The following is a 7,368-nucleotide window of genomic DNA, read 5'->3' as shown; positions in this document are numbered from 1 at the left end:
TCTCACTCCTTTGCAGAATTGTTATAATTTCTGAAGAGCTATCCCTGGATAATTAATTTGTCAGCATGAGGGTTTTACTGGTTTTTTAATATGTTGGTTCATTCTTAAATGGAACAGAGGAAAACCATCTGGAATGCTTGTTTGTTGGTTGTGCTGGCTGGTTGCAAAGAAAGTCCAGATCTTTGGAGGTTTGTTTGCTCCTCATTTTTATGTTGCTCTAGTTTTGGCTGCCCACCTGACTCCCCACAAGAAAGATGACCATAACATTGCTGCACTTTTTAAGACCATCTCATTTTGTTTATAGAGTTCTTCAATCAGAAGGTCACTGTAGGTGTCTGCTCCAGCTGTTGCTCTGTTCTTTCCCACTCAACTGCATTGACATTCACAATGTCCTTTTATTTATAGTTTCACCACTGGCCCAGCCTGGGACCATGACGGGCTCATTTGCCACTGGAGTTGCTTTTATAGGTTGAAGGTTCAAAGGATGTTTTGTCCCTTTCATACAGAGAACTGCAGCTTGGAAAGAGAGCAGGGAAAAGGGCACTCCTTCCTCCTTTCTTCTGTCATGGAGACAGATGTCTTCTAAAATTGCACACAAGATGCAACCCACATTTCAGCTCTGGATTCGCAGTGCCTGCTTTTTCGTCAAACTGCATTGCTGGAGTGGTGCAAGGTGGTAGAGACTTGCAATTTGTTCAGGGGCAAAGAGGAACAACTAGGAGGGAATGGCTTTATCTCGCCCTCCAACAAAGGCTCTGTTTTGTGGCAAGTTGGCCTGGTGGGCCCAGTGCCAGCTTTTTGCCAGCCTTGCTCTCCTGCAGGAGCTGGTGCAAGGCTTCTTCTTCCTGCTGAAAGCACATCCAGGGATGAGGCAGAATTTCTGGGTGGAAATCAGTGACTCTGATTCTTATTCAAGGCAATGCTCTCTGCCTCCTGTATGATAAAATCAGGCTCCAAACAAGCAGGGACAGTTTCTCCAAAGCATGCTTTCTGCCATCTGTGTGCACCTGAATTCCTGCCACTTGCAGAGAGCCTGCAACCCGATATTCTATTGACATTTCCAAGCTTCGCCTGTCACTTTGTCAGCAAACTTCATCTGGATTTCAGGTTGCCCATAAAAACTTGAAAGCAGCTTTAGTAGCAAGAATTTGCAATGTGAACATCTAGTTTAGGGGAACTTTACTGGGCCCCTTTAAAGGAGAGCCTTGCCTTTAAAAGTGAATAAATAAGAACTTCTATGAAACTTCCCCATGAAACTTCATTGAAAATATCAATAGCAATAAATCCACTGCTGAGAAAAATGGTAATGTACAGCTGGGCTCCACTCCTGCATAGCAATGACACTGGAAAAATCACACACATTTCCCTTTTCCTTCTGTGTAAATTGACATTTCAAAATTTAAGCTGTACCCTCTCTAAAATGCCTTTTAGTGCTGCAAAACCCTGGGTGAGGTTCAGTCTGTGGGATCACAGATGTCAAAACAGGCAAGGAGCCGTTTGAAAATAATGCAGGAAATACTGTATCACACCCATCCTTGTTTGCCCCTCCTCCTGTGTAAAAAGATGAGTCCCACTTGTTCAAATGCTCATCTTCTCCATCAAAACGCTTCTAAACCATTTTGCAAAACTGTGCTTATGGAGAGGACCTGGCACCCACATTCATTTGTCTGACCTATGCTGACAGTGTTCATCTGTAAATATTACGATATCCAGGAGAATAAGTCCTGTGTGGTTTAATTCTGCATTTGTTTTGTTTTACCTTACTGAAGGACCAAATCTTGTTTAGATTTTAGAAGAAAAACTCCATTGATTTTGGGGCATAAATCCATCCTACATTTTGCCAGGCCACTTCCCTGAAAAAATTGGGTAGACTGAGAGTGTTATGCTTGTGCTGTATTATTTCTTAATGGAAGAAAGTTGGAATAATTGCTTGTACAGTGGAATTACTGAATGAGAGATCTACTTGTTTCTCAACATTGATTGTAATCATTACTTAATTACAGCTCTCCCTCTTTCTGGATAGATACAAAAAGGTTGGGGGTTTTTTTGAGGTTTTGTTTGTTTGCTTGTTTTATTTTGGGGGTTTTGGTTGTTTTTTGTGTGGTTGTTTTTTTCTGTTTGTTTGTTTTTAATTATAGAGAAGGCCACAGGTCAAAAGGTGAAGGTTATACAAGCTGATTTCACTAAAAATTCAGTGTACAGGAACACTGAAAACGATCTGAAAGGGTTGGATATTGGTGTTCTGAGTGACTCATTAAGGTCTGTTCATTGAAGAGTATTTTATGACTGTGGTGTATTAAACAAACCCTGGTATAAATGATCTGTCATAACAAATTAGCCAAAGCTGTCTAATGCATTTGAACTTTACTTATCATGAGTTTTAAAGGTGAATTAGGATTTTCCAAAGTCTTCTTGTTTCTGTGTGCAGTGGGTTCTTTACTGTGACACCTCTTCTGCTACTTTACAAGCAGCATCCAACTTGTGGAGGACTTCTTTTCCATTTGACCTCAAGGAATTAATTTTCACTATTGGTTGTTTTACAGCTGTTGGTAACTCTTATATTCAGTCTGAAATGAGCCTGTGGCTCACATTATCCAGTATGATTCATGAAGGAGCAGTGAAAAGATGGAGCTTTGAAGGTTTTTGCTGATCTTTTTTAAGATGAACATCCTTTTAATAGTGAAGCAAATGAAACAACAACAGAACACAAACAAACAAACCCCCGAACTGTAGCAAAAGTCTATTTCTGTTACATGTAGTCAGCACTGATCAGAATCAGTGACTTCAGTGAGAACAGGACCTGGTGTTAAATAGCATTTCTCTTGACATACAGCTCAAAATCTCCTGGGTCTTGAGGAGAAGCCATTTGTTTAACCAGATGAACTATGCATTTGTCTAGATTTGGTTCTTACCATTGTATTCTCTTTGACCAGTTAACAACGTTGAAATGCTTCATAATCCTCTTTCATGCAGTTTCCTTAATGAACCAAACATAGATGATGCAGGATTATTCTGCCGGTTTCTACTTCTAACACAGCAATGAGAAGTTGTAATTCCATTGAACAAGGGACAGATTCTGCCCCTGCTACAATCAGTGTGTATTAACTATTCAATTGAGTTGGAAAAGAACTGGGCCTGAAGAAGCATATTTTGATTGTCTCCTTCCTTTACAAGAATATTTAGTATTTCGTGCTTTCCAACTGATCAAGATTTGTGTTTCTCTGTTGTTTGCAACCAGCACGTTGACATGAACACGAGAAGCAGAAGAGCTTTGTAGTTCATCTCAACCTTGGCTTTCACTCCTTTCATGTCTCTCTAAACATGACATGAAAATTAGCAACAGATGCTTATCTTTCTTTGACTAGCAGAATTTACATCCCGAACTTGTACTGTTGCTTAATGACTTCAGATAGCAAATAATGTAATATCAATTGAAGCAAAGTAGCAGTTTGGTGAACTTGCTCCTCCTAGGGTTTTCACAAACAATTCCCCTTCTTCCAAATTATGAAGAGGAAAGCATTCTCTTAACCAGCATTCCTCGTGGTTTGGTCCAAATAATCTTCAAATCTTTTTTTGGTTTTCTTTTCCCCTCCCTGTCTGGATTCCTGCTTGCAGTGTGATTGTCTGAGCTCCAGGTATCCTGGCTCCCACAGATGTCAGTGAGATTGTCAGCACTGCACAAGAAGGACCTTTTCCCTCAGTCTGCACTCATGTGGGAAGTTGCCCAAGCCAATGTGCAGGACTTTGCACTTGGCCTTGTTGCACTTCCTGAGGTTCACATTTGCCCACACCTCAAGCCCGTCAAGGTCCCACTGTGTGGCATCCCTTCCCCCAGCTGTGTCAACTGTGCCACTCAGCTTGGTGTAACCCACAGACTTGCTGAGGGGACACTTGATCCCTTTTTCTATGTCCCAAGTAATGCTGGGACATTTCATGACCTTCAGCTGGAAGAAAAGTTCCATCTGGTCAGGCTTGCGTTGGATCCCGAAACGTAATATCTGCAGAGAGAGATTTGAGTTGTCTTTGGGAAAAGCCATGGGCTACAGAAGCTGGGAAAAACCCTCTTCATTGACCTCATCCCTGTGGATTTTTCCTACCTTCTCCAGCAGGATGTGAAGAGACTCTTTGCATGATGTTATCATATGCCCTGCCCAAGCCAGAGAGTTCACACCCTGATCTCCTCACCTATGCAGAAGACTTATTGTGCTTTATCTCTCCCTTTGTGTTCCCTGAATCCTTGCATTCTGTAAACCAGAATACCTTTTCTCCCCTGTAATTCCCCCAAGATAAAATGGGTTTTCCCCTATGATGTATGTGTAAGACCCCAAATTTGTTAACCTGGGTTAACCCCTTTGAGGGTTTTTTTTGGTTTTGTTTTTGGTTTTTTTTTTATTTGGTTTAGTTTTGGCAGTTTCTTGGGGGTTGGTTGGTTGATTTTGGGGGGGGGCTTTCTGTTTTTGTTGCCAAGGAAGAAAGCTATGTGGAAAAAAAAGTCTGAGAAGTGTTCCTGGTTACTTACCCAGTGAAGAAAAACACAGGAAAAAGGCAGCTGGCCCAAGAGGGCTATTACATTCCTCTCTCCCCTCCTCTTCCCTCCACTACTCTGTAAACTTCAGAGTTGAGTGGTTCAGAGAAAGTGAGTGGAGAGCAAGGTCAAACACAGCTCTAATCGCCCAAGTCCCACCTTGACAGCTTTGCAAGCACGAGGGGAGAGTGTAAAATCCACTGGAGGAGAAACTACTGCAGTTTGTACCTCCCAGATGTATCAAAGCAACTAGGACTGTTACTTCCTATGAACACATTAAAAATCTATTGGGCTTTCCCAAGGAACCTTTTGGAAATTCTGTGCAGCTAAACAATTGTGCTTGCTGCTGCTCAACAGGATAAAGGCTTGTTTCAGTGCAATGAGAGACTTTGCTGAAATGCTGTGACCTAGGGGGAGATGTCCTCCTGCTGCCAGACCTTGCTGCATTGTGAGCACAGCGTGACTTTGTGCCTGGGAAATAATCTTCAGTGAGCAGGTCAATGAAAATTAAATAAATGGACATCAAAGTTCTTCTTGCCATCTTCAAATATACTCTGACATAGAATTTACTAGTAACTAGTGGAAAGAAATAATGGTAAAAACATATTGGTAAAGGAAAGGAAGGAGTCCAAAGCAACTTTGATGTAGACTAAAACCTATTTGGGGTGCAGGAGAGAGAAGGGAATAGATGAATCTGGTGCCTGACCTGGAGCAGTGGAAGGGGAGTGATCCAGGCTGAGAACTGGTGCTGTTTAGGGCTCAGTAGGTGGTCTGATGTGATTATTAAGACCTCTAGGGCAAAGTGTCCCCCCATGGAGACAAGAACATTTATCCCACATCAGAGACACTGAGATGTGAAGCCACTTTCTTGGAATGCTTCTTGCAGGCACAGGGATGGCTGGTCAGTGTTAATGCTGTTTAATGGCTCAGAATATGTTAACACTGCAAGAGCTGGAATATTTAATCCTTTCTTTACAGATTGTACAGCCTAAAATAACTTCTTGAAGAAAAAAGGTGCAGCCTACAGTAAGATTATAGCTGCTTGAATTCCCCTAGGCTAGGTTAACTTCTACAAGTGTGCTTTAGAAAGTATTGATCTGTCAACATGGAAGGCAAGGCAGAAGAAAGATTTCCAGTGACCTCAGTGGATTTTGGCTCAATCCCCAGTGAGACAGAATGGATCAGCATAAACCCAGAAATCTGCTGATAATGGATATTGTGTTTCAAGCAAAAGTGTAGTGTTGTAATTCATCTCATTCAGACACTCAGTCCCGGTAGGGTTTTTAAAGAAGCACGAATTTCTTGCAGGGAAGTGGCTTGGCTGAGTTAATCAGAGCAATTGATACCTCTTAGCGAACACTGAACTGCCGTTATAGAAACTCTGGGCTCGCCACTGAGAGGTGCTGCGAGAGCGTGTGAGCGAGGCAGGAGCGAGAGCAAAACCCCATCCTGTGCCTGGGGAGAAACCACCGTGCTCGCTAAAACCCGCGGGAACGGAGGGTGCTCGAGAGCACACTGGGTTGTACGAAAATCAGAACGAGTCAGGGTTCGGAGAACAAATTAGATCTTTAGGCTTGTACCGTTAGTACAAATAAAAAAGTTTAAAAATTACGGGGAGCCACGCAGCTGTGCGAGCAGATACCTCGGGGGGGCACTATGACCACAAAATAAAACCCTGCGGGGTTTGGCTGCTAATTTATTTATTTCGTTTCTTCTAATGGCACTGTAAGCTTCACGCACTCATTCAGCTCTCTATCCAAAGGTATATACTGTATATTTTATTTAAAGGAGTAATTAAAAAAAACAAACAAACCCCCCCAAACAAACAAACAACAACAACAAATGCTGATTTCAACGGTGTTTTTCTTAACCAGAACTCAGCAAAACCCAGGTAAAGACACCACCGACTGTGGCTCTTATCTTTTTCACTGTGCTCCATACAAGCAGAAATACTTCTGGGTCTTGCTCTGGTAGAGCAAACAATGATAGAAGTGACATTAAGGTAAACGGAACATCTTTCTGCCTTTGAAGAACATGAAAGAATGTTATACATACATATACACCTTCTCACTGATCAAAGGTGTTCTATTGCCCTGCTTGTTACAGATACAGACGGCTTTATTTGTCTAATATTCACAGCAGATACGGCCATTTTAATCTGTCACTCCAATTTCCTGGTTTGTCTTTGGACAATAAGGTTTGGTGTGAAAATGTAACTGAGTATTTACACACTCTTTTTATTCTAGCTTGAGTTTTTACCTGCGTCTCCTTTCCAAACCACTCCACCCCCTACTCTCCAGCATGTGCTTAGCAGCACTGATGATTTAAGATCACAGTCATACATTTCACTTCAGACAGAATGGATATATCTCAGATATCACCAAAATATTCTCCCTCACACACAGGAGAGCAGTGACAGAGGGACCTGAGAGCACAGGCGAGTGGGAGAAAGAAAAGAAGTCTGGAAAAGGACTTTGGATTGAAGGATTCAGCTCAGCTTAAACAACTGAAGGAGCTCATCACAGTGGTTTGCTCCTCCAGGGTTTGCTGTGGCTTGGTCTGTGTCTGATTCTTTCACTGACCTCAGGTACATGGGTAGTTCATGCTGTGAATTGGTTTCTCGACTTCCTTAATTTGTTTTGGTCTTTAGCTGGGACTGATGGGAAAAGTAAAGACCTTTTAATATGAAGATAAATCAAACATTTTCCTAGCAACAATCAAACACTTTGTAACTTCAACCAAGGGCCTGTCTCTCATTGTTTCTCTCTTCTCTCCTGTATTTTACAGTGCAAAAATGTCTGGTTCACCTGGAAAGAAAGTGTTTTACTGAATAAAAGTATGCA

The sequence above is a fragment of the Manacus candei genome, unplaced genomic scaffold (assembly GCF_025592945.1).
Source record: "Manacus candei isolate 608988 ecotype Guabito, Panama unplaced genomic scaffold, ASM2559294v1 h1tg000010l, whole genome shotgun sequence".
NCBI lineage: Eukaryota > Metazoa > Chordata > Aves > Passeriformes > Pipridae > Manacus > Manacus candei.
This window is presented reverse-complemented; position numbering follows the sequence as displayed.